Source organism: Natator depressus, chromosome 2, assembly GCF_965152275.1.
Source record: "Natator depressus isolate rNatDep1 chromosome 2, rNatDep2.hap1, whole genome shotgun sequence".
Lineage (NCBI taxonomy): Eukaryota > Metazoa > Chordata > Testudines > Cheloniidae > Natator > Natator depressus.
In genome coordinates, this window is record NC_134235.1 from 109,949,091 (window position 1) to 109,976,635 (window position 27,545).

Consider the following 27,545-nt stretch of genomic DNA (forward strand, 5'->3'; position numbering starts at 1 on the left):
GAGTTCCCTGTCACTCAGAGCAGTGGCTCTCAATGAGGGATCCACCAAGCAGGGCAGGTTTTAGACTCGCTGGGGCTCAGGGCAGAAAGCCAAAGCCCAAGCACTGTGGGGCTGAAGCCTGAGCCCGAACAATTTAGCTTAACAGGGCCCCCTGTGGCATGGGGCCACAGGCAATTGCCCTACTTGCTCCCCCCAACACTGGCCCTGGCTTTTATATGCAGAAAACCAGTTGTTGTGGCACAGCTGGTGTCATAAATATAAAGGGAAGGGGAACCACCTTTCTGTATACGGTGCTATAAAATCCCTCCTGGCCAGAGGCAGAACCCTTTCACCTGTAAAGGGTTAAGAAGCTAAGATAACCTCGCTGGCACCTGACCCAAAAAGACCAATGAGGGTACAAGATACTTTCAAATCTGGAGGGGGGTGGGGAACAAAGAGTCTGTCTGTCTGTGTGATGCTTTTGCTGGGAACAGATCAGGAAATCAGCCTTACAACTCTTGTAAAGTTAGTAAGTAATCTAGCTAGAAAATGCGTTAGATTTTCTTTTGTTTAATGGTTTGTAAAATAAGCTGTGCTGGAGGGAATGTATATTCCTGTTTTTGAGTCTTTTTGTAACTTAAGATTTTGCCTAGAGGGATTCTCTGTGTTTTGAATCTGATTACCCGGTAAGGTATTTACCATCCTGATTTTACAGAGGTGATTCTTTTACCTTTTCTTTAATTAAAATTCTTCTTTTAAGAACCTGATCCAAGGGTTTGGGTCTGTGTTCACCTGTACCAACTGGTGAGGATTCTCATCAAGACTTCCACAGGAAAGGGGGTGTGTGTAGGGCTTGGGGGGCCATTTTGGGGGAAGATGTCTCCAAGTGGTCTCTTTCCCTGTTCTTTGTTTAAAACGCTTGGTGGTGGTAGCGTACTGTTCAAGGACAAGGCAAAGTTTGTATCTTAGGGAAGTTTTTCACCTAATCTAGTAAAAATAAGTTTAGAGCATCTTTCATGTGGATCCCCACATCTGTACCCTAGAGTTCAGAGTGGGGAAGGAACCTTGACAGCTGGGCTGTGGAGTTTTTTATAGCATGTTGTGGGGCGGGGTTTCAGAGTACACTACGGGCCCCTTCCTTTGATAAGCTCCTTCCCTCAAGAGCTTCTTGTCTCTGGGAACCGCCTCAGCTGGGCACTGGTTATCCTTTATCAGGCTAATTAACTGCCAACCAGCCACCTCAGGATTTAATTACTTCCAGAATCCAGGTGTGTCTGAGCTGGCTTGTGCTCCCCTAGAGGAGACTGTCTGAGGTAGGCTGGTCCCTGACTCCCCTGCAAGAGCTAGCCTCTGTGACACCCCCTAAAAAAATAAAATGTAAAATGCCAATTTAAGAACCGGCACAAAGGAATGTGGGAGGTGGTGACAACTCCACCCCTCCTGCTTTTCAGTAGATCAAATGTCCTTGTGTTTTGGTGCCAGATTCCCAGCTCTGCCAGATGTCCTGTGTGATCTTGGGCACGTCACTTATTCTCTCTGTGCAACTGCTCCCAACTATTAAAATGGAGGTAATCATAGTTTCTCCCATAACAAAACTCGCAAAGGTTCCAGCCCTGCCCAATATTCCTCCACCTAACATCTGGCAACAGAAACAGCCAACAAACTCATCACTAAGGTCCAGCAAATGCCACGCTTGCCACTGTTCAGGAGTAGGTGAAAGGCACCCTGCCACTGACTACGTAGCAGAAATCCTATCTGGACGGTGCTGCACATTCTCCATCCAGCAGATTAAACAGCAGCTCACTGTGGCAGAGGGCCTCTGCCACTACCCAAAACTCCCACATCAGCAGGTCAATAGAAAGACTACCTGACTTTGAGCTTCTGTGCTGCCTCTGGAACCAGCTTAACAGTTTCAGGTGTGGTGCAGGTCGCTGTCCCAACACCGACTATGCTTGGGACATCCAGCACTGCACACATTGCATCAGTGGGGCTGTGGAGGATGCTGTGCACATGCTGGATGGTTGCTCTTTGTGCTGGGTTCCTTGGAGGTCTTCCCAAGCTGAACACTGCTGAGTCAGAAGCCCCTGGGTGGATCAAGACCATTTACCTAGTTTTGTTTTTTATTTTGTTTATCCTAAACCTGGCCTTGCTTGTCTTGCCCATGTGCAATTGCTCGCGCTCTCTCTCTCTCTCCACACACACACACACCCACCACCCACTTCCCCCCCCCCCCCTTTGTCCAGTTACTTTGTCTAGCATTTCTATTTGGAGTGTAAGCTCCAGGGCAGTGCCTGACCCTTATTGTGTGCTTGTACAGTACCTAGCATAATTGAGTCCCAATCTCAGGAGCTAGGGCCTCCAGCTGCTACTTTTTTCCTCCTAATAGTTAATATAGTTTTTATTTTTAATTTGGTAGAGTATTAATCTAATGGAAGAATCACAGTAGGACAAATGTATATTTGGAGGAATCAGTGTCACCGCTAGGTCACCTGACAGAGTAATGTAGTATATCACAACTGTGGCTGTATTTTGGAGATGTCAGTATATTTTAATGATTGCAACATAGGTGGGGAGAGCAAGGAGCTCAGGGTTCTATTCCCAGCTCTGACACTGCTCTGCTGTGTGACCTTGGGCAAGTCACTTAACCTTTCTGTACCTCTAATTCCCCATCTGTAAATGGGGGAAGCTTATTCTATCTACCTCACATGAGTTTCAGGAGGCTTATTTCATTAATGTTTGTAAATCACTGAGGTCCTTTCCTGCAAAGTGCTGTATAAGTGCAGATCATTCTTACAATTTTATTTTATTTTATCCCCCTGGGATCAGCATATGGATAGTCCTTTCCATCAATGGATCTCGTCCTGTGTCTCCTGGTAGAAGATGGGTGTCAGGCATACCTGTGGCATCATTTCCCCCCTGCCTTTGCTGAGGGTTTTTGGGGTGACGGGAGATCTTTGGCTAGGGAGCAGTATACCAGAAGTGGGGTTTATTTACATATGCACCATGACAGCCATGCTGTCCAAACGGAGCGTGAGAGTAGTCGTGGAGGTAAAGGACCTCTCTGTAGAAGAGGCAACTCAGTGTACTCCCCAGCTGCTTCTTAGTCCCACAAGCTTCAAGGTCCATTGTGGGAACTAGAGTGAGATTGTCATTGTCATTTCCATTGCAATCAGACTTGAATATTAAGTCAGCTCTATGCAAACACCCTTGAGGGAGGTATAAAATAAAGGTACAGTGCTAGTTCTTTGCTTTAAAGTTGACCTGCAAAACAAGAAAAATATTGGGCTTGTGATTTTTTTTACTTCTTTAGGGCGTATAAAGAGGACTAAGCTTTTTTTTGGTTGGTCTGTCTGTCTGTCTTTTACATTAGAAATTCAGGTCCTTTCTAGGCTGGAAGATTCTATGATAAATGGAGCACGAGTGAAATGATGACATCACAAGAGCCCTGAGACTGAAAGCTACGTGCTAGAAAGGGAAAGGAGTTTTAGTCAGATGGTCGTGTATTTCTGTTAGCACCTGCTTAACTCCAATATCTGATTAACATTTTGGAAAAAGGAAGCCTTTATATTCATGATATTTCTAAGAGATCAAGCAGCAGTAACCAACCCTCCAGGTCCCTTTATAAAGAAGCACAGAAAGGCACATGCCCATGTTTAAAACAAAAATCATTGCAGGTCATTTTTAAGACTCAGGGATTGTCTACACAAAAAAGTTGCATGACCTTAACTAGTATAGTTAAAGCAGTACAACCCTCCACCCCAAGAGTGGGAACAGTTATACTGCTTATCAAGGTACTTTTTCCTGTATAGCTACTTCTGTATGGGAAGGGGAATAAGCATTATAAAGCATCTTTATACCAGTATAACTGTGTCCATGGCAGTGGTTCCACCACGAGGGCCATGCTGCCTGGGTGATGGAGTAAGACTTGTGACATGTACATAAGATATGCTATAGTCAAACACAATTTATTGGGCTTTAAACAGGGGTAGCTGGGTGAAATTTAATTGCCTGATTAGATGATCTAGTAGACCCTTCTGGTCTTAAACTCTCTGAATAATTATATTGCTAAAAAAACTCACCCCTAACTGAAATAGTTATACCAGTGCAAGATGCGTGTGAAGATCAGGCCTTTGTGTATTAAGTAAAGGTTTCCAGTGATGGTCGAAGAGGGGATAGAAGAAAAGCTGATGTTAACCTACTGCTCCATGTAGCTCCCCACCTTGCTTCCTGTGATTAGGAAGATAATACACGGACACAGAATAATTCACACAGGCTTTCTATTAAGCTTGAACTATGTTTTCACATGTAGTGTTCTGCCCTTCAGAAATGGCAAAGGTTTGTTGAAAGCTTGGGCAAGTTGCAGCAACACTTGTTTCAGGGGTTTCACAGAACTCTTCTATATATGCAGTGCATTTTCTTGGCAGCTGCCCTGCTCATATTTTTGATTAAGTGGGACAACAGAGGGCACTAGAACTGCAGCTATGTTTATAACAGGAGAAAGCAAAATATTTATTATCAAAGACAACAGAGTGAAGAGAATTCCTTCAAGACACATCCCCTTGTAAAGGCAGGAAATTGAACATTGGGAAATGCTTCCACCCCTCGATCCTAGTGAACAATCCCCTACTCAGAGCTGCAGAGGAAGGCTAATAATAATTATATTAATAAAGAAAATTCAGTAGAAATCCTGACATTCTTTCCCATATGCCCTGCAGAAAATTCCTTCCTGATTTTATATTTGAAGATCAGTTTAGCTTTGCTCATGTGAGCAACATCATGGTAGTTAAGCATCTAATCCTACTAATACAGTACGTGGAGATAATACTGATGTGTAAGCAATTGACAAGTTGAATTAGGTTCTGCTGTACCATTAGCAGAAGGGAATTAAATCATATAAACAACATAGCCTAGTCACCTGTTCAGTGTATAAACAGGGAGAGGATGCAGGATATCTTTGCTCTTTAAGCAGGGACATTATCAGATAATACTAGGCAATGGCTGGAATCAGCTTTCTGCTGCAAGTAATATAAAAACATCCCTTAGTTAGTAGGGTTATTGGATCTGCCAACATTATCAGTCCCCTTCACATGCTCCCCTACAAATATGAACAGCGTCCTCTGGGCTTGAACCAAGTATTGTTTCATTAATATTCAGCACCACATCTAGCAGAGAAGAAACTTACACCCAGGGAAGAGAGGAGATAGATGAAGAGCAGTGGGAAGAAAGTAAATGCTTCTAAATTCTAAAGTGAAATTTTTCTTTGCTGACTCCCCCTCCGCCATCCTCACCCTATGTAAAGAAACTGCCACATGACATGTACTGCAGATGGATTACAAGTGTTTTATAAGTAATCACACTAGTCGGATTCACAGCATATAGTATCTGCCAGTCAGTACAATGTGGATATGGTCCCTGACTGGGGCTTCTAGTTGCTACTGCAATACCCCTTAATAATTAATAATCATACCCAAATGTTTATATTTAATTAGTTTGGATTGGGAAGGTAATCCACAAAATTGTTGAGGAAAGAGTGAGATTAGTCCATATGGTCTTTTTGTTTTCTTTCCTTGGCCCTATTCTCCACAAATAGAAGATTTTTATGACTGGGAGTCAGAGCTCAGACATCCTGGTGATGGATGAAGAACAGTAACATAAACCTCCCCTACTAATTTTGCTCCTATCCACAAAGCTGCTGCTAACATGATTGTCCTGGCCTGTCAATCTGACCACAACATCCCCATCGTTTACTATCTCCCCTGGCTCCCGATCCTCCGTCACATTTAAACTTAATGTCCTTGCCTTCTAGACCCTACATCACTTGCTTCCTTCCCATTTACCCAACCTGCAGGCAGATCTTCAGTTGGTGTAAATTGTCATGGCTGGCATATTAATAGTTTACACCAGCAGAGGATTTGTTGCTGGGTCTCCCATTGCATCAACGTCTACCCCATTAGCTCTGCCCATGATACAGCCTTGCTGCCTTGTTGATCTGTTTCTCCCATAAGTGTCTTATTGCCTTTTTCACACTGCCCTGCCTGTGCTGGTTTGCTGAAACTCTACCTTTCTCTTCACTCATCTCCCTCCTGAAAACACGTGATGCCTATGAAAAATTAGTCAATAATAGTCACTAACTTCTAGCTCTACTTCTGTCTAGATCTAGAAGTAACTAAACAGAATTGCCCACAATGTGCACATGACAGTCCTGAGTATCCACCCTGCTGTATTGCTGTAATCCTCCATCTTTCCTCATCCCACTCCAGCCTTGCTTGCTGTGTCACATCTACAATGTAGGCCCTGATCAAGCAAGCTGGTTCATGGCTGTGAACATCATTGAAGTCAATAGTTTTCAGTGTTTGGCCCAGGTGGTTCAGCTTGCAGGACCAAGGCCTCAAATTGTAAGTTCTTCAGGGCAGGGCAGGGACTATGTCTTCTGGAAACACCTACCACACTTTTGGGTAGCATAAAATAATAAATAGTTAGATACAGGAGGTACATAGTGGTCCAGATTCTCAGGCGGCACAGAGGGAGCGGAAACCTCTCCTAAGTCCCCAGCTGGGGATACTTCCAGTGAAGGGGAGTCCCTGACAGGCCTGGAGCCAGCTCCTGCAACTATCTCCCTCTGGCCCAGCGTGTACTGAGGATGTGGAGGTGTGTGTCTGGGAGGCGCAGGCAGAGTGCGTGGTTGGAGCACTGAGCACTCTGGCAAGCCCCATCTAGCACATGGTAGCTAGGTGACCATTGCCAGGTGGCATGGTTTATAGCAGGCTATGTGAAACTGCTTCAGGGCCAGGGCAGAATGAGGGCGGAGAAACTGGCTCCCTGCCAGGCCCCTGCCCCACTCTGCTATGTCCAGTGTTAGCTACATGCAGCAGAGATCTGGTCCAGTATGTTGAGTGCTTTTCTGCTAATGACAGTGGGGATTTTATCACAGTGTTGTTCCATGATGCTCACGTGCAGCGCACACACTCTGTGCACTCTGACAGGCATCTGTACACACATGCGCAAGGACATCCACGCTCCCTCTTTGCTCCTGGTTTTCTTCTTTGTTAGCGGCTGCTGCCACCCATTCCTGTTTTCCTGCCCTCTTGCACAGTCTCTTGTCGACCAAATGCTGAACAGCAGCTCCTCGAAACAGCCCCCGGAGCAGCTGTGGCAGAGGTGGCGGTGACCTGCAGTTGTTCCTATATTGCTTAGAACGTTAAACATGAGGCTGTTAACTTTTTTACAGAGAAGGAGGGAGACGGCCAGAGAGGGAAAAAGAAATATGGGTTAACAGGAAATAGGGACAGGAGCCATGGATTTTATTCAATGTGTTTGATTTATAGAATATGTCCCACTGGGCTTCCTGCAAGGTGAGAGCATTAATCATAAATCTGCATTAGATCTGAAACTCAAGGCACAGATACTGTATTGTATCTTCCCTACAGAGCCAGCACTCTCTACTCAGCATAACTGGAAGGTTGGAGTTATAGATCCGATTTAAAAAAAAAAAACTTTAAAATGTGCTAACCCCTCCTCCCGACCCTGAAATGGGCAAGTTATGAAAAGGAAAGGTCAGCCATGCACCCGCCCAAGACACAATACTCAGGGTAAGAACCAAGCTAGGAAAGGAAAGGGTTAGTCATTTAAACAGCCTTGTTAAACGAGACCTAATTAATGCTAATCTTTCCCTTTCCCCCACCCCAAATTAGCACATCCATAGTGGAATGTGCAGGGAGAAGACTTTGCAGAGAAGAGTAGGGGAGAGGTCAGACTAGCATTAATTGTTTGTTATTTAGCGGGGCCATTTCAAGTGACCTCATTCATTGAGTTTTCACTGAGTCTTGTTTTAAAATCCAAGATGGTGACATGGTGAAAAAGCTCTCCATAAGTCACTCTTTACCTCAGGAGTGTTTGCTGTTCTCTGGCTCTTTATCAAACATTTGTCTGATATGGAGGTAGACATTGAATTTCCGGTACAGTCCATTCCAGAGACAGAGTGAATCCAACTGGCTCCTGAGCTGCTCCACGTCTACAAAAATCTGAACAGTGTGGGGAGGAATTAAGAACTAAAGCAACAGAAATTGACGTAAAAAGCCAGAAGAAAGCAACTATGACAAGTGTGTTCTCCCCTGGGTTTCCAGTCTCCTGCTTTGAGAATTCAGCTCTCAGCTTCTGAGACAAAGAAACCTGCAGGCCTGTTTCAAGGTAGCTCTTTTACAGGGGTCATTCCTTGCCTCCTGGCTGACTTTTTCCTCTCCCAGAAAAGCTGTTTGTAAATGAGCTGTTTGTTTAATATAGGCTTAAGAGCCTGACTGTGGAACTATTAGACTATGTCTTCATTGTAAAAAGAGAGAGCCAGCTATCTTGATGTAAAACCCTAGTGGGGGCAAGGCACAGGTAGTTTTAACTCAATGTAGCTAGTTAATCCCAGGTGGCTGAATTCAACTACCGCTATTGAGCTATACTGATTTACACCAACTGAGACTCTATCCCTTTATCTCCTTCTCCTACCTAGTGATTTAGAATGTGCCTTTCCCCTTTAAATAGAAAGATCTACAGAAAAGAGGGAGTTTTTTTAGGGATTGGGGATTGCTAGAAATGCAAACACTCCCTTGCTTCCTGCCAATGCTAAAAGACACCTCCAACATGGGGGCATTTCCTCACTGAGGACGTATTTTTGTGTTCATTTCTCATGAGGCTGCTGTGAAATGCATTGAAGATGAGACAGCTGAGGCAATAGCTTCCTCTGGAGAAGAGCCTGAAGCAGACCATTTTAATCACTGTGCACGTTGTAGACTCGTGTTGTATTATCCAGTTACAATTTGTAATCGAAAATAGCGCCAGGCCAGATTGCACCTGTAGGACCCAGGAGTGGAATTCCCCCTCCCTGCATAAAAGGTGGGGACCAGTTGTTTCCAGGGCCCCCGATAAGGAGTAAGGAGGGTTGAGGTGGGATAAATGGGATGGGTTTGGTGAGGGAAGCACACTGGCACCTACTAACCCCATGGGACACTTAAGACTTGAGTCTGTGGCAGTGCAACTGCCAGGTTGCCTGGGGCCCATAGCTGGTACTGAGGCACAAAGACCCTGTACCCCCAGCAGATCCCTGAGATCTTTGTGGATCTCGGGGGATCTGCAGTGTTTGGGTGCTGGACTCCCAGGGAGGATTTCTGTGGAAGCTCTGTGAGGTGAACATCAATGAGTTTCCTGGCCCCATCTGGATATTTCCATGTAGGGTTGTGAACTAAACCATTGTTGTTTCCTTTTGTTCTCCTCAGCAGGGTGAATGAAGCTCCATGTGGTTCGGGCTTGTTAGTCCATTGCTCAGTGTATATCTTACAAGAGAATGAAACTGAGTAATTTCAGTCACTGGCCTATATTTCAGCTGCCTCTGTGGGCACAGTTGAAGGGTTGAGGAGCCCACAAAGAGTCACTTGAGGCTCCCTCCCCCTGGAGGTGGTTCTAAACCAGTCCTGGCCCTAGCATAGTTTAGAGCAGCCTCAGGACTCTTTTAAAGTATGTTGGTTGTGTGTATCCTGCAGGAACCAGTATGGCAGCTGAGAATAGCCAGAGTGCTGTCGCACTTAGGGTCACAACTCCAAGCCTGCTAAGGCAGGGACCACAGTGTGGGTGGCATAGGATCTAATTAAACAGCTCTATGTCACTTGTGGACTCCCCCATGTTGAAAAATCCCCAGCTAGGGAAATCTGCGGGCTTTCCAGCCCTTTGTGGTCCAAAGCATCACAGAGGAGTTGGATCAAGGAAGAGACTGTAACCTCTATGTTTTGTGTTCTCTTAGTCTAGTTTGTAATTGAAAATAACAATTATTTTTCTCTTTTGTGTTGACATACCAAAAAAATGGTATATGGATTTTGATCTCTATAAATACGCTCTGTGTATGTCTAAGAAACCCACACTGTAATGCCAAATAATGTTCTGCTAGCACTTTATTTATTATTACTGTATTACAGTAGTGTCTAGAGGCCCTAACAGAAATGGTGGCTCCATTTTGCTGGCACTGTACAAACACAGTAAGTCCCTCTGCCAAAGACCTTACAGTCTAAACAGATGGGAGAAGGAGTGAGAGAAAGGCAGATTTGTTTTTAATGTTTACTAGTAGATTTTTAAATTGGGACTAGATAGGGTTGCCAACATTCTAATTGCACAAAACTGAACACCCTTGCCCCATTCCTGCCCCGCCCCTTCTCCGAGGCCCCGCCCCCACTCACTCCATCCCCCCTCCCTCCGTTGCTCACTCTCCCCCACCCTCACTCACTGACTCATTTTCACCAGGCTGGGGCAGGGGGTTGGGGTGCAGGAGAGGATGAGGGCTCCAACTGGGGGTGCAGGCTCTGGGGTGGGGCCATAAATGAGGGGTTCAGGGTGCGGGAGGGGGCTCCAGGCTGGGGCAGGGGGTGGGCGTGCAGAGGGGGCATGAGAGCTCCGGCTGGAGGTGCGGGCTCTGGGGTAGAGCTGGGGATGAGTGGTTTGGAGTACAGGAGGGGGCTCTGGGCTGGGGCCAAGAGATTTGGGGTGGGGGGGGACTCAGGGCTGGAGCAGGGGGTTGGGGTGCAGGAGAGGGTTCGGGGTGCGGGCTCCAAGCGGCGCTTACCTTACCAGGCTTTCACATTATTCAGAGGAAGGAAGAAGTGTTAGTGCTCAAACCATGACCCACTTTCATACTCACAAACACGCTGCCTGGGCTGGCCAGGCCCAGGGGTAGGAGAGACAGAGAGAGAGAGAGGTGGACGGGAGGTTATCCTGTGCACAGGTTGTCCAGAGATACGCCGCAAAAATCTCCAACTTGCTTCCGCCCTTGGGAGGGTTTTTTTTTTTTTACCTCCCTGGGGTCTCTTGGGGTGTCCCTTTCAGAGTCCTTTGCTAGGTATTCCAGTCCAAGCTGGCTGCCAGTGGTTTCTTCAGCATCCCCAGACCACACCGGCTCCAGGGTCACAAAGGCAGACTGTTGGGTCTCACTGGGCAGCCAGCCTTCGCAAATGTAATCTCAGTCCTGCAACTTGTTTTGCCTCTGTCTATATTTTTCACAGCCAGCTGGGGCTGAAATCAGTTTTTTTTTTTTGTTTGTTTGCTTGGCATGGTCTGTGTTGATTCTTGACCTTGAACACAGAGCAGCTTTCTCTTGATCTCTAGGCCAAGCTGACTTTTCAAATTAACCCGTTCCTTTTCCTCCTCGCTTTCAGCCTTAACTAATTGGGGGTATAAAGGAGCAGAGGGAATTGCTCGGGTAGGGAGGCATCCAGATGTTTTGCATTTAGATTTCAAACCCTGTACTTGAGTTTTTAAATTTTTCCTGGGAGTCCTTCAGATGCTGCGCTCAGACTCATGGCGTCTCTTTGTGGCTTCCTCCCACCAATAAACAAATTGCTCCCACTGTATGTCAGAGGCTTTTGGTGATGTAAGGGTTCCTCTGAGATATATGATTTTATCTAGATTGAAGGTACCTTCTAGTGGGAATTATTTAGATGGATTATCACGTGTATAAAAACTCCAATTTTCTAAATACCTGCAGGTCCTAGGACCATAACGCACATACATGTAGTATGCAGGGGTACGCGTCAGTGTTGCGGGGGAGTTCTTAGACTGTCCCCCACCCATTTTGCAATCACACAGGGGAGTGCCCTGGCCGCTCAATGGCTCATATGGGACCGCTGTCCATTCAGTGGCTCGTAAAGTAGGGAAGCCGTTCACTCACTCACGTCTCAGGAAAGGCTCCACTGGGTCACAGGTTCCAGCGACTAGCGGCTTAAGTCTGGACCTGCTCAGTGACTCATAAGTAAGGACAAATTCTCCGCTGGGTCACAAGGTTCGGCTGACCCCCCCCTTGCTTTCAGAACCCCCACGTGGGGTAGCCCTGGGGCGGCTGGAGTCAGCTTACATCTTAGACCTGGTCAGCGGCTCATGCCCCTCATTCATTCATTCATACACACACACACACACACACTCATTCCCCATACCTAGATGCATCTCATTTAACAATAACCTTAATTCTTTATGTCCAGACTTAATACAACCTTTCCCTTATTTGAGGCGGCAAAAAACCCCTACGCACCGATGCATTAACCTTACTTGAGGGCGGCAAACTATTCCTCAGAACCACATGAACTAACCTTACTTGAGGGCAGCAAAAAATTCCTCAGAACCGCATTGCATCTGATCTTGTTGCTTAATCAATAAGTTTGCATGGCGTAAGCCCCAAAGTGACAGGTGGCCCCACAGGCAGTCCTCCTCCGATACCCCAATAGAGATTTCAAAAGGTCTCTTAACTCTGTTGTGATGTCATGGCGTTCGAAGGGGAATGGTCCGCAGTAGTTGTTGCTGTCTCAGCCGGGCGTTGCCATCTGAGTCACGGCACCAAATTGTGGAAGAAAAATGCAGTTTTCACTCTTAGGTTGTTTGCAACAAGTTATTCACAGACAGTTTATTCTCAAGCAATTGCAAGGGGGAGAGTGCACATGGACAGGGATTCCCCCTTCCTAGGCAGGTCTCTGCCAGATAAATAATTAGGGCAAGCATTTATACCTTTTCATAGAATATCAGGGTTGGAAGGGACCTCAGGAGATCATCTAGTCCAACCCCCAGTTTTTGCCCCAGATCCCTAAATGGCCCTCTCAAGGATTGAACTCACAAGCCTAGGTTTAGCAGGCTAATGCTCAAACCACTGAGCTATCCCTCCCTCCATTGTTGCATACAATAGTGATCAACAGACGTGTCTTGTTTATACTTATTCCTTCCTGATATCTTACTTTTCTAAGCAGTTCCTCTATAGTCTGCATTCCATTCTTATCTAACACAAGGTCAAAACAGCATCTCTTACAGTTTTCCCACTCACCCAGGCCCTGCCTTAAAGTCTTGCATTATTAGAGTTAGAGTTAGCCTGACTCTTGCTCTATTCCTAAGAAAACTAAAATGTCTGCATTCAAATTCCCTTTATCCCTTTTTCCACTTCCACATAACCTCCTGGCCAGGACTGTGAGGAGGAGGAGGAGGATGAGCCCTCACCGCCGGCCCTGGGGGAGGCCACCCTGCTGCTGAATGGCTCCAGCAGCTGAGGGAGCCTTGTGCAGCCCCACTGTCACAGGAGTAAGTGAGCAGGGCTGCAGAGAGCTCCCTGTGCTACCACCGGGCCAGTGATACCAGATCTCTACAAGGGGGCGGGGGAATGCAATCTGGCAGGGCAGAGCAGAGACCCTTGGCCAGGACTGCGAGGAGGAGGCCCTTTCTGCAGAGGAAGCCACCCCATTGCTGAATGGCTGAATAGATCCTGCCCTCTCGATGATCCGAACTCCCAGTTACCCAAATAAAATCCATGTCCCCTGTGCTATTCGGATAATCGGGAGTATACTGTAAGCCTAAAACAAAGTGCATGAATGCCAACATTCCTCCTCCGAAGAATGAGCTTTTGGCAACAAAACCAAATCTTATTTCTTTCTTTAGAATCAGAAAATGGAAATGGTCAGAAAATGACACCGGTGCAGTAGTGTGGAATGGTCATAACACACTATAGACTTAGGACAAGATGATGGGGGAAAGAAAAGTTATGGCCAGGTCACACAGTGAATGAAAAATGCATGCCAATAAGCTTGGTTTTGCTAGATTTTCTCTACAGTCAAACAAGCTTGGGATGGTAGCTCTTTGATTCATAGTCAACTAAACTATTTTATAAGTCTTACAAGTCAGTCTATAATGTCGCCGGCAAACTAACATCTTTCCCAGTAAAAATGGTGTAATTAAGATTTATTCAATCCATCACAGAATGTCACTGAGGCAATTTGCCCAGTACTGTCCAGAGATGTAAAGACACTGGACTGAAGATCTGGGTTCAGTTCCAGGTCACTGACTTCCTGTGTGATCTCGGGCAAATCAGTCTCTTTGTGCTGCAGTGCCTGTCTGTAAAAAGGGGTTAACAGCATCTCCTTTCTCTCACCCTTTGTTTAGACTCTAAACTCTTCAGCCCAATGACTGTCTCTTAGTATACGTTTGTACAGTGCCTCGCACAATGAGACCCAAATCTAGCTGCTACAGTAATAACAATAAGTATTTTCCCCCTTTTGGCTGCAGCACATAAACAGGGATCTATAACAATGAAATTAATGTCTCAGCACTGTGATTTTTACATGAATTGCTGTAACTGTATCCCTAATCTACCAAGGCAGTGCTGACCCACTGAAGTTGCCCAGGTGTAACAGAGGATAGAATTTGGCCCAAGCACTGTTCAGACTGAATTTATAAAAGGACATTGCAATTCTCCTGTCTCCCCTTTTTATTTGCTTGTCACACTCCTACCCCTGACTCACACTGCTCCACCCTAAAGAAGCAGGAAAGTGGCTGCTTGCAGAAAACATGGGCTCTGATCTTCAACCACTTATGCACTCATATAAAGTTACTCACATGTGTAGTGAATGACTGGAGTCCTGGTGCGTAACTAGCTGCTTTCGTTCAGGAAGCTGAGGCACATGCTCCTATGAAGCATAAGCAAGGGTGAACTTTCTGTAAGCCAGGCTGCTTTGTGGTCTCCAGACTAGCACTGTGTCACACATCCAATGGTCACATGAAGCCCTGTTTCAGAGTCAACGTGACTTTCTGTAGCACTAATTCCTGTCACATTTTATTCATTAAGCTGTTTTATGTATTCTTTCCATTGGGCACATACACATACTTAAAACCCCACATGCATACACTATTCAAATCCTCATCATGCTAAAGAGACACCGAAAAGATCGCCTACCCCAGCTAAACAAGCCCATCCAAACGAAACCCCTCCTTTCTAAACCCACCTGCTCGGATCAACCTTGCAGCGTGCCACAGAGTACAACAGCCTGGTTCTGTCAGACAAAGTGGAAGAGCTAATTACTGAGTCACGGGCCCTCCACTGAGACCTCCAGCTCACAGCCCTCATGGATACCTCTTGGAGCTCTAAGCTCGAGCATCCCCATAGAGCCCAACTGTTGGGTACTTAAGGCACTAAAGGCCAAATCCTCAGCCCAGTGCCTAACCCAAGGAACTGGGCTGGATAATGGGCTGATGCGTGGGGGTGGGGAAATCTTTCTCTCCATGTCATGAAGTCTGCTTTAGCTCCCCTTTCACCCACATCCTTCACACAAGCAAGCACAAGAGGATCTGTACTGTGGGGGATTCCCTGGTTTGGCCCTGATGCCAAACATCCTCCAGTCTGCCCCTGCATGGTGCAGAACACAGATCCCATGCAGGGGACTGTGCAGCAAACATGGTGTGCACCCCGTAACTTGACCCCTCAAATTCTTTTCCTCCTGGTGCCACCAAGCTATGCTGGCAGGGGACCTTACACAGCCATGGAGGAGGTGGCTGGAATTTCCCCAGAGAGAAATGTGACAGCATCTAGACACCTAGGACATCAACCACAAAATGTTTCCAAGAAGAACATGGACACTTTGAATTGCATCTGGAAATGAACAGGAAGCTAAGTATTGTTAGTTATTGTTACTGTCATTTCTTAATACCCGCACTGTTTAAAATATTCATACTTTTCTCTGCTCTGTGGTCCAGCTGAGGACTCCCAATGTGCTTTATAAATAGTAGTGAATTAAGCCTCACAGCAGCCTGGTGAAGTGGGGAGGTATTTTGCAGAGACAGAGAGTGGCTAGTGACTTGCCCAATACATGTTCTTTGTGTGTCATGTCCTCTAGGTGGACTCTGCTTGGTTTTTTAAGCTTGATTCATGCTGTGACGAAATGGCAAATGGACCTCAACAACCACAAGTGTACAGCTCCTGCCCAGGGTGGTTACATTTCCTGTGCAGCCTGAAGGCATGTCACTCTCATTTTCAGTAGGGTAAACAAAACCCTTTAAAAGCTCTCTTGCTTTAAAGTGTTTCTTAGATGTTTGTGCAAGGGGCCTGTCTAAGAAGTTTAAAAGAGAAAGCAGGAGGGTGGGTAAAGAAGAGAGGGGAAAGGAACATGGGATAAAATCCAAAGGCAGGGACCACTGGGACATGCATTTATTGTCTTTATTTATATGACACAGGGCATGTCTTCACTGCAAAGTCAGCCTAGGCTCTTACTTGGGTTGCCTCTATTCCCCTCCCATCCACGCATCAAACCCTCTCAACTAAGTTTGGTGCTGCTTTATACCCAAGCTATCTGGCACAGAGTGGGGCCTGGTTCAGAGCTTGGGTGCTGCTTTTACTTGGGCTGGTAACCTGTCCACTATGCAATGAAGATACAGGCTGAATCTCTTGAGTGCTGCTGATAGCCCTCCAGTGCCTTCCCACAATTCCCTCACGTGTCCAGTAGGACAGGCAAGTTCTCCCACAATTCACTGGGAAAAGTCATAGAGCCATGGGATATGCCCCAGAGCTCCTAATGACACATGCAGGGGGGTGCAGCACCAGGGAAGAAGATACAGTAACTCAGATAGGGCTTTGCAGTGTGGCTGCTCATAGCCAACCCAGGCTAACCAGAGTGCTTAGATCTGGGTGCCGATACCCAGGCTAATTCTGCAGTGAAGACCCATCCTGAGAACCAGCACCAAAGGTGTGACACAGCCTGACAAAACCAGGAAATTCTAAGTCCAGGCTGAGATTTTGTCTTTTTAACTTTTGCCAGGGACATAGCGGTAGGGGAGTTGTGTGGGAACAAACGGAGAAACTAGAGGCCCAACTGCCTGACTTACAGAGAAAGTCTGGGCCCTTGCTTTATGTCACCACTTCAGCTTGTTCGTATTTTTTCCCTTTAAGGAGTTAATAATATATATGTAAAAATCTATAGTATATTTGAGCAAACAAATCTCTCCAAGAAGAATATAAACAGGGCATTTATTCAACACAGCCCAGTTTCTCAGGTAAATCTCTGATCTAAACACAAAAAAAGAACAGAAGACATTTCCCCCAGTTTAAGAGTAGCTGTTTTAGTCTCCCAGTTGAATATTGGACATTAACACACAATTATTGCATACATTATTAGGCTCCTTCTTATAATTGTAACCCCCTCCCCCGTTGTAAGCGATATCAGAAATCCCAGTGCTTTGTGTGTGGCAATGCTAAACTATGGCCAGAGACAAAGAGAATTATCTAGAGGACAAATGAAGGATGTTCCTGAAAAAGTGCTCTCTTTCTCCTCCTACTTTTGACACAGACCCTGCAGTCCTAACGTAGGCAAATTGCCATTGTAAAGATTTGTCTGCATTAGCACTGCAGGATCGGGCTCTTTGTGCTTTAGATGGCTGCCTTTGAAATGTCTCTTTGCACTCTGTTCTCCCTTGAACATTTCCTTTTATCAGAGCTTCCCTTGCTCTATAGCCTGGACTCAAAAACGCAGCAATTCTTATATTTAGGTAATCTCCTACAGCTTGTTTGGCTTTTCCTAAAAGAGCAGGTTGCTCACAAAATGCTATTTAATCTTCTTGCCCTTTTATATTTCACAGCAAAAAAGAACTAATAATGTTACAGCTTCAAATTGGCCCTTCGTCATTGGAGTGATATTTTTCCACTCTTATCTTCGCTTAGAGCAATGACTAACAGAACTGTCGGCTTTTGATCAGTGCAGAAATCACATATGTTTTGGAAAGAGAAAATTGATCATTGTTGGCTAACCCTAATAGCTTAGTAATTAGGTACTTTGCATTGCCATGGAGAGAAGGATAGAGCCTACAACATGGGGCCTGTGGGGCTCGGGGAAGAGATGAAAGTGGGCGAAATGGAGGATTAGCAGTGCTGCATAAGGAATTCTTAGGTGCTCCTAATGGAGCAAGCAGTGGACTGTAACTCAGGAGGCGTAGGTTCTATTCCTGGCTCCACCGCTCACCTGCAGGGTGACCTTGGGCAAGTCACTTCATTGCTCTGTGCTTCAGTTTCCCCATCTGTAAAATGGGAATAATTTGCAAAGTACTATGAGATCTACTGATGATAAGAGCTAGGTATTATTATCTGAAATTTAGTATCTTCCTTGTTATTACATGGATCTTAAAACAATGAGCCTTATGTACTCATTGTACACACCTTTCTGCACACAGCAAAAAGCACTGGTAAATATAAAAAGCCACTTAAATCAGGCTTAGTACAGCTCCGTCTAACTTGGCTGGAGAGAGTCTTCATTTTGGGCAGCTGGTGGAGCTGCTGCCTAGAAACCACAAGAGTTTCAGCTAGGGTAATGTGCAGGATGAGCGCACACACAGCCATTCAATGGGGGAGCGGTTTCTAACGGAACAGATCTGCTCAAGTGTTGATTTACCAGGCAGGGGATCTATCTCACAGCCCCAGCTGATGGCCTCCTCATACAGTTATTGCACCTTTGACTCATTCTTAGATTCGTTTATGTCACATGAAAAATTATTTTTCAGCTCACCCTTCTAGAATTACAAACACTGGTGCTTGTACTGGTAATTGTGCTGTTTTTGACTCTGTGGTACTGGGGGATGTTGGATAAGGTTTTGCTGTGTGCTAATGGGAAGTGTTCACTGTGACCCTAAGAGCCCTTCAATGCCAACTGGCAAAGGGTCCCCTGTTCTGTTACAGCCACTCCTATGCGGTCTGACAAACTCACTACACCTAACACACGGGATTCACAGTATTTACCCATACAGGGTCATGTGGGGTGTCGGATGAAAGCTGATGTCATACTGATCCTCATCATCATTGTGTGATGTATGTACGGGTGATATTTAAGAAGTTGTAGGTATGTACTAAAAATATATTTTAGGGTCTGTGTCCCTGGCAGGGTTGACCAACGAGGTTTTCATAGACAAAAGAATGCTGATTTATCTATGTTCATTGTAAATTAACATTGTAAGCCAATATACTGCAAACCCATTTATGTAGGGAACCAACAGGGGGATGTGAACTGAACAGGGGAAAGCACAGCGGAGTCTGTACCCGAGAGGTCAGCCTGACTGGGGAACAAAGACAATGGATTTGGGGAAGTATAAGGAGAAGCAAAAGGACATTTTTATTTAAGCTCAGTACCAATGTGGACACAAGAACAAATGGATATAAACTGGTCATTGGGAAGTTTAGACTTGAAATTAGACGAAAGTTTCTAACCATCAGAGGACTGAAGTTTTGGAATAGCCTTCCAAGGGAAGCAGTGGGGGCAAAAGACCTATCTGGCTTTAAGATTAAACTCTATAAGTTTATGGAGGAGATGGTATGGTGGGATAACATGATTCTGGTAATTAATTGATCTTTAAATATTCATGGTAAATAGGCCCAATGGCCTGTGATGGGATATTAGATGGGGTGGGATCTGAGTTACTACAGAAAATTCTTTCCTGGGTATGGTGAATTCTTTCCTGGGGCTGGTGAATCTTGCCCATATGCTCAGGGTTTAGCTGATCGCCATATTTGGGGTCGGGAAGGAATTTTCCTCCAGGGCAGATTGGAAGAGGCCCTGGAGGTTTTTCACCTTCCTCTGTAGCATGGGTCACTTGCTGGAGGATTCTCTGCTCCTTGAAGTCTTTAAACCATGATTTGAGGACTTCAATAGCTCAGACATAGGTGAGGTTTTTCGCAGGAGTGGGTGGGTGAGATTCTGTGGCCTGCGTTGTGCAGGAGGTCGGACTAGATGATCATAATGGTCCCTTCTGACCTTAGTATCTATGAATCTATTTTGGTGTCACTGAGGAACACCTGTGGCAGGGTATGTGTGGGGGTGTTGTTTGTGAATGTTCTGGACGCTGGACTGAAAACCAGCAAGCTCTACAGAAAAGGTTTAGGTGAGATAAAACTGCTTTAGATATGGATTGTAGCCTGTTAAGTTTTGATCTCTAGGAAGGATGTTATACTTTGTTTTATTTGTAACCTGCTGTTCTTTTTACTCTTGCTCACTATCTCTTAAATCTTAACCTTTGTTAATAAACATGCACTGTATTTGTTTTCACTATAAATAGATTACAGTGCTGGGTTGTTACACTGGAGCTGACAGTTGACTCAGTGTGTGTATACTGTATTCCCTTGGGAGCGGCGAACTTGGTAATTACTGTGAGGGCCCAGTGACAGGGGCTGGACGCTTCAGAGGAACACTCTTCAAGAGGGCTCAGGGTGCACCTGTTGCTAACCTGCAAAGCAAAGCGGAACAGGAAGAGTCCTGAGGAGAGTGCTTGAAAGGCTGGTGCTGTACGGGTGCTGGCACCCAGCTCCCCCAAGAAAGACTCCCGCACACTGGAGGCAGGGGGGTAACTCTCAGTCCTGGGCATCCCAAGGAAGTGTCACACCCACATTTATGTGATACCTGGGGATTTATTAGACTAGCTCTTAGTAAAACCTTTACCGGCATTGTTTTCTTTGCTCTTTACACGACATAATGAATATGAGGAAACTACAGGAACACAGTTCCAAATAACTGTGTTTACTAACCATATATAAACATACAAGGCCTAGCTATGTATGCATACTGCGGCATGGGTTCTGGTGGCTTCTGCAGTAGAAGATCAGGAGGCCCACTTGAGGGCCTGCAAATTATTTGAAGAGAAACTACCCAATTCCAGTCGTCAGGAGGATTATGGTGTCCTAGTTGTTCATATATCATGTGTAAGGCCCTACCAAATTCGTGGCCATGAAAAATGAGTCACAGACTGTGAAATCTGGTCTCCCACTTTGAAATTTGGTCTTTTGTGTCCTTTTACCCTCTACTATACAGATTTCACAGGGGAGACCAGCATTTCTCAAATTGGGGGTCCTGACCCAAAAGGGAGTTGCCAGAGGATCGCAAGGTTATTTTAGGGGTGTTGCGGTATTTCCACACTTGCTTCTGCGCTGCCTTCAGAGCTGGGGGGCTGGAGAGCCACAACTGTTGGCCGGGTGCCCAGCTCTGAAGGCAGCGCCCCACTGGCAGCAGTGCAGAAGTAAGGGGGCAATACCGCAACCCCCCCTACAATAACCTTGCGACCTCTCCCAGAACTCCTTTGGATTAGGACCCCTACAATTACAACACCGTGAAATTTCAGATTTAACTAGCTGAAATTATGAAATGTACGATTTTTAAAATCCTATGATCGTGAAATTGACCAAAATGGACCATGAATTTGGTAGAGCCCTAATCATGTGGCGGAAACCAGCATGGTTTGCTAAGAGCCGGCCCCGCTCTATGAAACCCAGCGTTCCTAAGCGGTCTCTTAGCCTAACAGGAGCTTCAACTGTTGCAAAGGGAGAGGGAGCAACTTACTTTAATTTAAGATGAAAAAAGAAACAGTTACAGAGGCCTTCTCTGCTATCTGGTGAATGTGGGGTTAGCTCCAGTTCATTTGCCTGTTCCCCTGGTTTAGGTGTTCAGAGGAAGTTCTATAGCAGGGGCTTGCAATCTTTTTCTTTCTGAGGCCCCCACAACATGTTATAAAAAGCCCATGGCCCACCTGTGCCCCAACAACTGTTTTTTCTGCATATCCAGTAGATTAAAAACGGTATTAAATTGGTAGTTCTACAGTCACACACACACACACACACACACATAAAATATTTAAAAAAGGATAAGATACATACTAAAATTAAAAAATGAATATTATGCTCAAGTATTAATATGCCCAAGCTGCGCCGCATGGGCCGAAGCCAAAGCCCGAGCCCTGCCACCCCGGGGCTGAAGCTGAAGCCTGAGCCTCACTGTGCAGGGCCCCCTGTGGCATGGGGCCCCAGGCAGTTGCCCTGCTTGCTGCCCCCTAACGCCGGCCCTGCTGAAGCCAATAGGTTTCAGCATATCATGCAGAAAAATTAACACACGTTCTGGTAAAAAAAGAAAAGAGAAGAAAAAGCTATGTGTCCAAATAGCATGAGGTCAAATGGCTTTCATTTTTTGCATGCTCTCTGGTTTATTTTGGCAGACCCTTCCTGAAACCCAGTTGAGAACCACAGTTCTATAGCACTGGCTGCTTCAGAGACAAAAGGAGAAAAATGCTTTTGGGAAGGTAAGGCCTCCAGACCCTGAGGTATACCATGAAGTAACGGACTGAATACAAAATGGAAGCCCCTTGTCTTTGTGAGGCATTGCAAGGAGTGGGGTGTGTTTGTAGGGAGGATTTGAGAGCAATTTGTTCCTTTATTTTAAAAGAGTTTAAATCTTTTTGTGTTTTGGTTTTCAGGGCCCCATTATTGGTAGCTGTGAGAGCTGCTTTTGACTGAACAAATGAAAGATCTTGTGAAATTCTTATGCTACATGTGAATTCTGAAGCCAAGGCAAGATGTCCAGAATGTTTCCAAGTGTGACAAATTGCACAAAAACAGTTTTGAGTTTTGCCCCAAAAAGCAAACAGATGCCAGACCGTTCACCCAAAGAACTCTGGGATTTGGTGCTTCACTTTTCCTTTGTCATGCTGCCACTCTCTATAGGAAGCTCCTCTGAATAAGTGATGGTGGGGTTTGTTTGTTTTCTAAGTTACCCGTTTATTCATTTCTTTCTTGACATTTCTCCTAAAGGTCTTCATCTGGCTTTTCCATGGTAACAAACACAGTTTTGCTCTTTTCCCCACTCCCTTTTCCTGTTTCTGCATCTTCCTCAGACTGATTCAATTCAAAGGAGTTCTTTTGTGAACCGAATTCCTCATGCTAGTTGTATCTTTTGTCTCAGGTCTGCTTTTGAGTCACTGTTACCTCAGCCAGTCATTGCCAATATTGCTATTCCACCCCAAAGGGCCTTTGGATCACAGCAGGAGAGAAAATTGATTCACTGTTTGTTGTCACTGAACACTAGCTTCTTAGTACCTATGGAGGAGAGAGAGGAAACAGCTCATAAATATTGTTCAATAAGCACTTATTAGAAAGATGAGATCATTATAATCTGTATGATGCTAAATAGATGGCTGTGCAAAACCAGTGATCCCAACAGCCTGCAGGTTTCAATGGAAGTTTCAGGAAATGGGCAGCTGAGAATCCAAACAGAAAACCAATGGGAAGGAATTTTTCCCCCTGCCATTGTATTTGTTGTACACAAAACACAGGTGCACTTGGGATCTGATCCAAGATGCATTGTCTTCAATGGGCTTTGGGGCACGCTCATAGCTGGTAATAGTTGTTCTGCTGAGGGAGAAAGTAACCACCTAGAAATCCCTTCAGTTTAAGGCAGGAAGATGCTGGAACGGGGAAGCAGAGAACTAGGAGGACGAGGCCTCCCTTAATCATGTGGCTCATAGGGGATGGATCATCCCTTCTGCTTCTGCTCCAGTTTTTAAAAACCCTACACACATCCTCACTCCTGCAATAGGAGTGCTCCCAGGGGCTTACCCACTGTCTGTGGATAAGAAGAAGAGCACTTTCCTAGACTTATTGATCAATCATAAGAATCCATCCTGACTGGCTAAGGCCTGTTTCCTCTTGCACAATCCAGCATTATTTGGGGATTAAAACTTAATGACTATTTCCCCTTGTTTTTTCCTACTACCCCCCCTCCCCGGTTCCTCAGACGTTCTTGTTAAACCCTGGATTTGTGCTGGAAATGGCCCACCTTGATTATCATACACATTGTAAGGAGAGTGATCACTTTAGATAAGCTATTACCAGCAGGAGAGTGGGGTGGGGGGAGAGAAAACCTTTTGAAGTGATAAACACCCATTTTTTCATGGTCTGTGTGTATAAAACATCCTCACTGCATTTTCCACTTTATGCATCCGATGAAGTGAGCTGTAGCTCACGAAAGCTTATGCTCAAATAAATTGGTTAGTCTCTAAGGTGCCACAAGTACTCCTTTTCTTTTTGTGAATACAGACTAACACGGGTGCTACTCTGAAACCTATGGATACTGTGTAGCTTATTAAGATCTCCCCCTCCCATCGAAAGATATGTTTGCATTAATATATGGCTAACTATGCATGGCAGAGCTTTCCCAGTCTCCTAGAGGTATTGAGTTTGAAATTTCTCAGTTTAAACCACAATCCAGGTATCTCCAGCCTCAAACATCTATTGGCACAGAAGCTGAAAAGATTAAAATTGAACAGTTTGGTAATAACCTGCTTCACAGATTACATTTTTGTTTAGTCCTGTGGTTATTTAGAGACTCCTGGAGAGATCCCACCCAGCAGAAAAATGTGACTTTAAGAAGAATTGACACTGCTGTGCGGGACTGGGGAAAAAGATATGGGCCCAGGCACAGTTCTGTGATGTGAGGAACTGACATGAAGTTAGGCAGTCTTGGGGTTTGTAAACTTCGTTCAACGTGTTCAAAACTCTGAGGTGTACTCCACTCTCAAAGGTTTTATAGATATTCATTCTGTTTCTGCATTTAGTCAAGTCAATAAGCATAGCACTGAGGCTGAAAAAATTCACTTGAAACAGCATATCACTTGCCATATGATAGCAGGCCATAATAATAATAATATGACCAACCTCATATATAGCTTACATTTTCATCTGTAGATCTCAAAGCACTTTACAAAGGAAGTCAGTGTCTCATTTTACGGATACAGACACAGGAATTTAAGTATTTTGACATACATATTCCACATGAGATTTCTCAGTTGCACAACTCAGTTTATATTTTGGTGTAGTTAGCCTGACAGCAATATATAATGCAAAGGGCTAAATACTCCCCTGATTTGCATCCCATGGGTAAGACAGGACACAATTAATACTTGATTCCCTCCATTAGAGTACAGCGGTGTGTGTGTGTGTGTGTGTGTGTGTGTGTATATATATATATATACACACTTGAAGTATAATTGAAAAGAAAGTTACATTATCATTTACTTATCCTGGTGTAATCAGAACAATTATAATGAATAAATTATATAAAGGAAATGTCTCATAAGCATCCCTGCAAGGGACTGACAAAAACTGGCTGCTTACCAAAGGTGGTCTAATAAACTTGCACTCAGTAGCGATGTGGATACTTTGGCCATGTCGTGTAAAACAAGAAAGGGTTGAATACGGATTTTGCTGTTTCTTAATTATATATCCAATTAAACTTAATTTTTCCAAATGGAACAGGGATGTAGAACTAAGTTAGATGACAGGAAGCGCAGGGCACTGGACTGAGACTCAGGAGACCTGGGTTCTATGCTTGGCTTTGACACTGGCCTGCTGTGTGTGACTTGGGAAAGTGTTTGTCCCTCTGTTTCCCATCCCAGTCTGTGCCTTGGGCCGGAGAGCATCTCTCATTAAGCACCTAGCACAGAGGGGCCCCAATCTTCGCTGGGCCATACAAATAATAACATGATAACAATGAATGACAGTTTGGATAAGCAGGGGACTTTTCAATGTATACAGGCCAGACTTTACATTTGGGTGCCTAAAGTTATTGCGATAAAGGGGAGGGGATATTGATTGGGTTTTGATTGAATCATTGCTAATTATTTTCTGGTTTTGGGGTGTATTTTTAATTTGTGGACAGCCACTCAGAGCCTGAGACAGGTATCTTTTACATATTATACACCTAAATAACTAAGAGGCCAGATTTTCAGTGGTGCTGCGTACTGAAGTTAATGAGAGTTAAAATCAGGCCGCTTAGTTATGGTAGATGCCAACCTATGGACTTAGATGCTTAAATTTAGTCATCCAAGTTTGGCAATATTGGCCTTAATGCACACTAAGAGGACATGATCTCATTTTAGATACACAGGGTTTTAGAGAACCAGTATTCAGATAAATGAGTTTCCACTGCAGTAAACTAACTACATGTTAGAGATCTAGTAAAAAAAATCCTGCTTCCCCTTATTCCCCAATCCTTCTAACTTCACTTCTTTTTTATTTGATAAAGTCTTCTGCTTCCTTCTTCCACAGGGCTGTTTGTCCATCAAGGGCCTTATCCTTCGTCCCTTGAAGTCAATGAAAATGTTGCCATTAATTTCCAGGAGAGAAGGACGGGCTCCTAGATAAGCTCTTCTGAAGTTAAGTGACAAAGTGGAAAAAATACCTAAATCCTGTTTACAATACAGTGCAACTTCCAGTGTTGCTACCACTGGTGGAGCTGTGCTGGTGTAGGATGAGGGGTCCAAAATTTCCCATTGCAGACACACTCCAATTATTGGTACTGAAATAATGATTCAGCATGTGGAAAGATCAGCTTGGGCCGCAAATTGCTTAGCAGGCAGCTTGGCAACAATAATGAGAAGACTATCAGAATAAGTGATCTTTTACAAGGAGAAGGGATAGTAATAGAAGTAGACACGTATCTTAGCTTACCCTCTTGGGATCTAGGAATTGGGCAGGCAGAAGCCTGCCCACTGCTAAGGAATCCCCCCCCCCCGCCCACTCAGCGTAAGGGGAGGATCCACAGGACCTGGAAGCCAAGTGATTCCGGGGGACAACTAATGAAATAACAGGGACAGGAGAGTGATCCTACTGGGATCCAGGAAGTGGGCTGGGTAGTTCTCCTTTCACTAGCGAGCTCTCCTTCTCATAAGCACTGTTGTGCTTGTCTGTGAGTGTTTTCCCTTCTGTCTTGGTGTGAAAAAAAGAAATCTAAACGAGGCTCTTCCCTTGCCCTTAAAAATGTAGGTGAATTGACAGAAGGCCCGGTTGAGTGATCAGATAGTATTGCTCTTTGTGCTGTGCCTGGAGGAAAAGAAATCCTTGATGGACTGCTATTAAAATGGTACATCCCCTATCCCTCCAGGACCTAGTTGTTCTCACAAACCCAACGGGGTGGGGGGCAAGAGGCCAATCAGAAAGTTGAATTTTGCATGTCCTGCACATAGTGCTACTGCTTGTGTACATGGCTAGGTGGTGTGTGTGTCATGACATAAGGTAGGAAATGCACTCATTCAGGACTGTGTTTTCTTTCATGAAAGTCTATCAGCTGTGTTGTTTCTTTGCGTGGTTTCAGTTCAGATTAGCCCCCTCAAAACTTGGATCCTTATCCAAAACATACTCTTTCCCTATCTTTTGCCTCCCTTCTTCTCTCTCTCTCCCACCAAGCTAGATACCTCACCCTTTCCTCCACTGCACCTTCCCCTCACCCTCCAGGCCCTCCCTGTCTCATTATCCCTGGTGTTACCCTTTTGTGACCTCCAACAGATCTCACATACGAGGACATCCCCAGTAAGAGATATCTCAGAAGGCATTGTGTACCTCTGACCCGGGGAGCCCTAGAAAGCCCTAGGATTCAATGCAGCAGCAGCTCAAGGCCTAGCAGACATACCATCAGACTTTCCACATCTTGCAGAATGCCTTTTAGAAGTTGCAGGAAGGGAGGGAGCTGGGGTCTATTGGAGTTTATAGGGAGAAAAGTGGACAGTTAAGGGCTGGAATAAGGATTTGAAGGATAGGGATTGAGATGGGAATATCCATAAAGGATTCCATTTAGTTTCCATTCAGGAAGAGCTGGTGTTCATCTTTGGTCCGTGTTTCTCTGAGCTAGTTTGCTCAATGCTTACTCTCTTGATTTTGAAATCATAACATTAGTGGGCCTGTGCCAAATTTGGCATTAAATTAAATCAGCAGGAACCCAGCATAACTCCACTGAAGTTAGTGGAGTGATTCCAGATTTTATGCTGTATAATTGACTTCAGAATCTGCCCCAGTATTTACAGTTAGATCTTCCCTCAGGAATAGGAAGGAATCAGGCTTCTACGTTTCCAAGGTGCAGTCCAGCATTTTCCACTGTGATGCTGCTGTATGTGTGGAGGTTATTGAACTCTGTAATCCCAGCCCTTGCTTCTGAATTATTCTGAGACCA

General features: G+C 45.0%; 1 long non-coding RNA gene across 1 annotated transcript; it reads left to right on the forward strand.

The window, feature by feature from the left end:
• The first annotated feature begins 8,070 nt into the window (after positions 1–8,070).
• Positions 8,071–22,069, forward strand: LOC141981506 (uncharacterized). Its single transcript, XR_012637804.1, has 3 exons — positions 8,071–8,166; positions 21,763–21,846; positions 22,021–22,069. It is a non-coding gene; the product is annotated as an uncharacterized LOC141981506 (long non-coding RNA).
• The last annotated feature ends 5,476 nt before the right edge of the window (positions 22,070–27,545 follow it).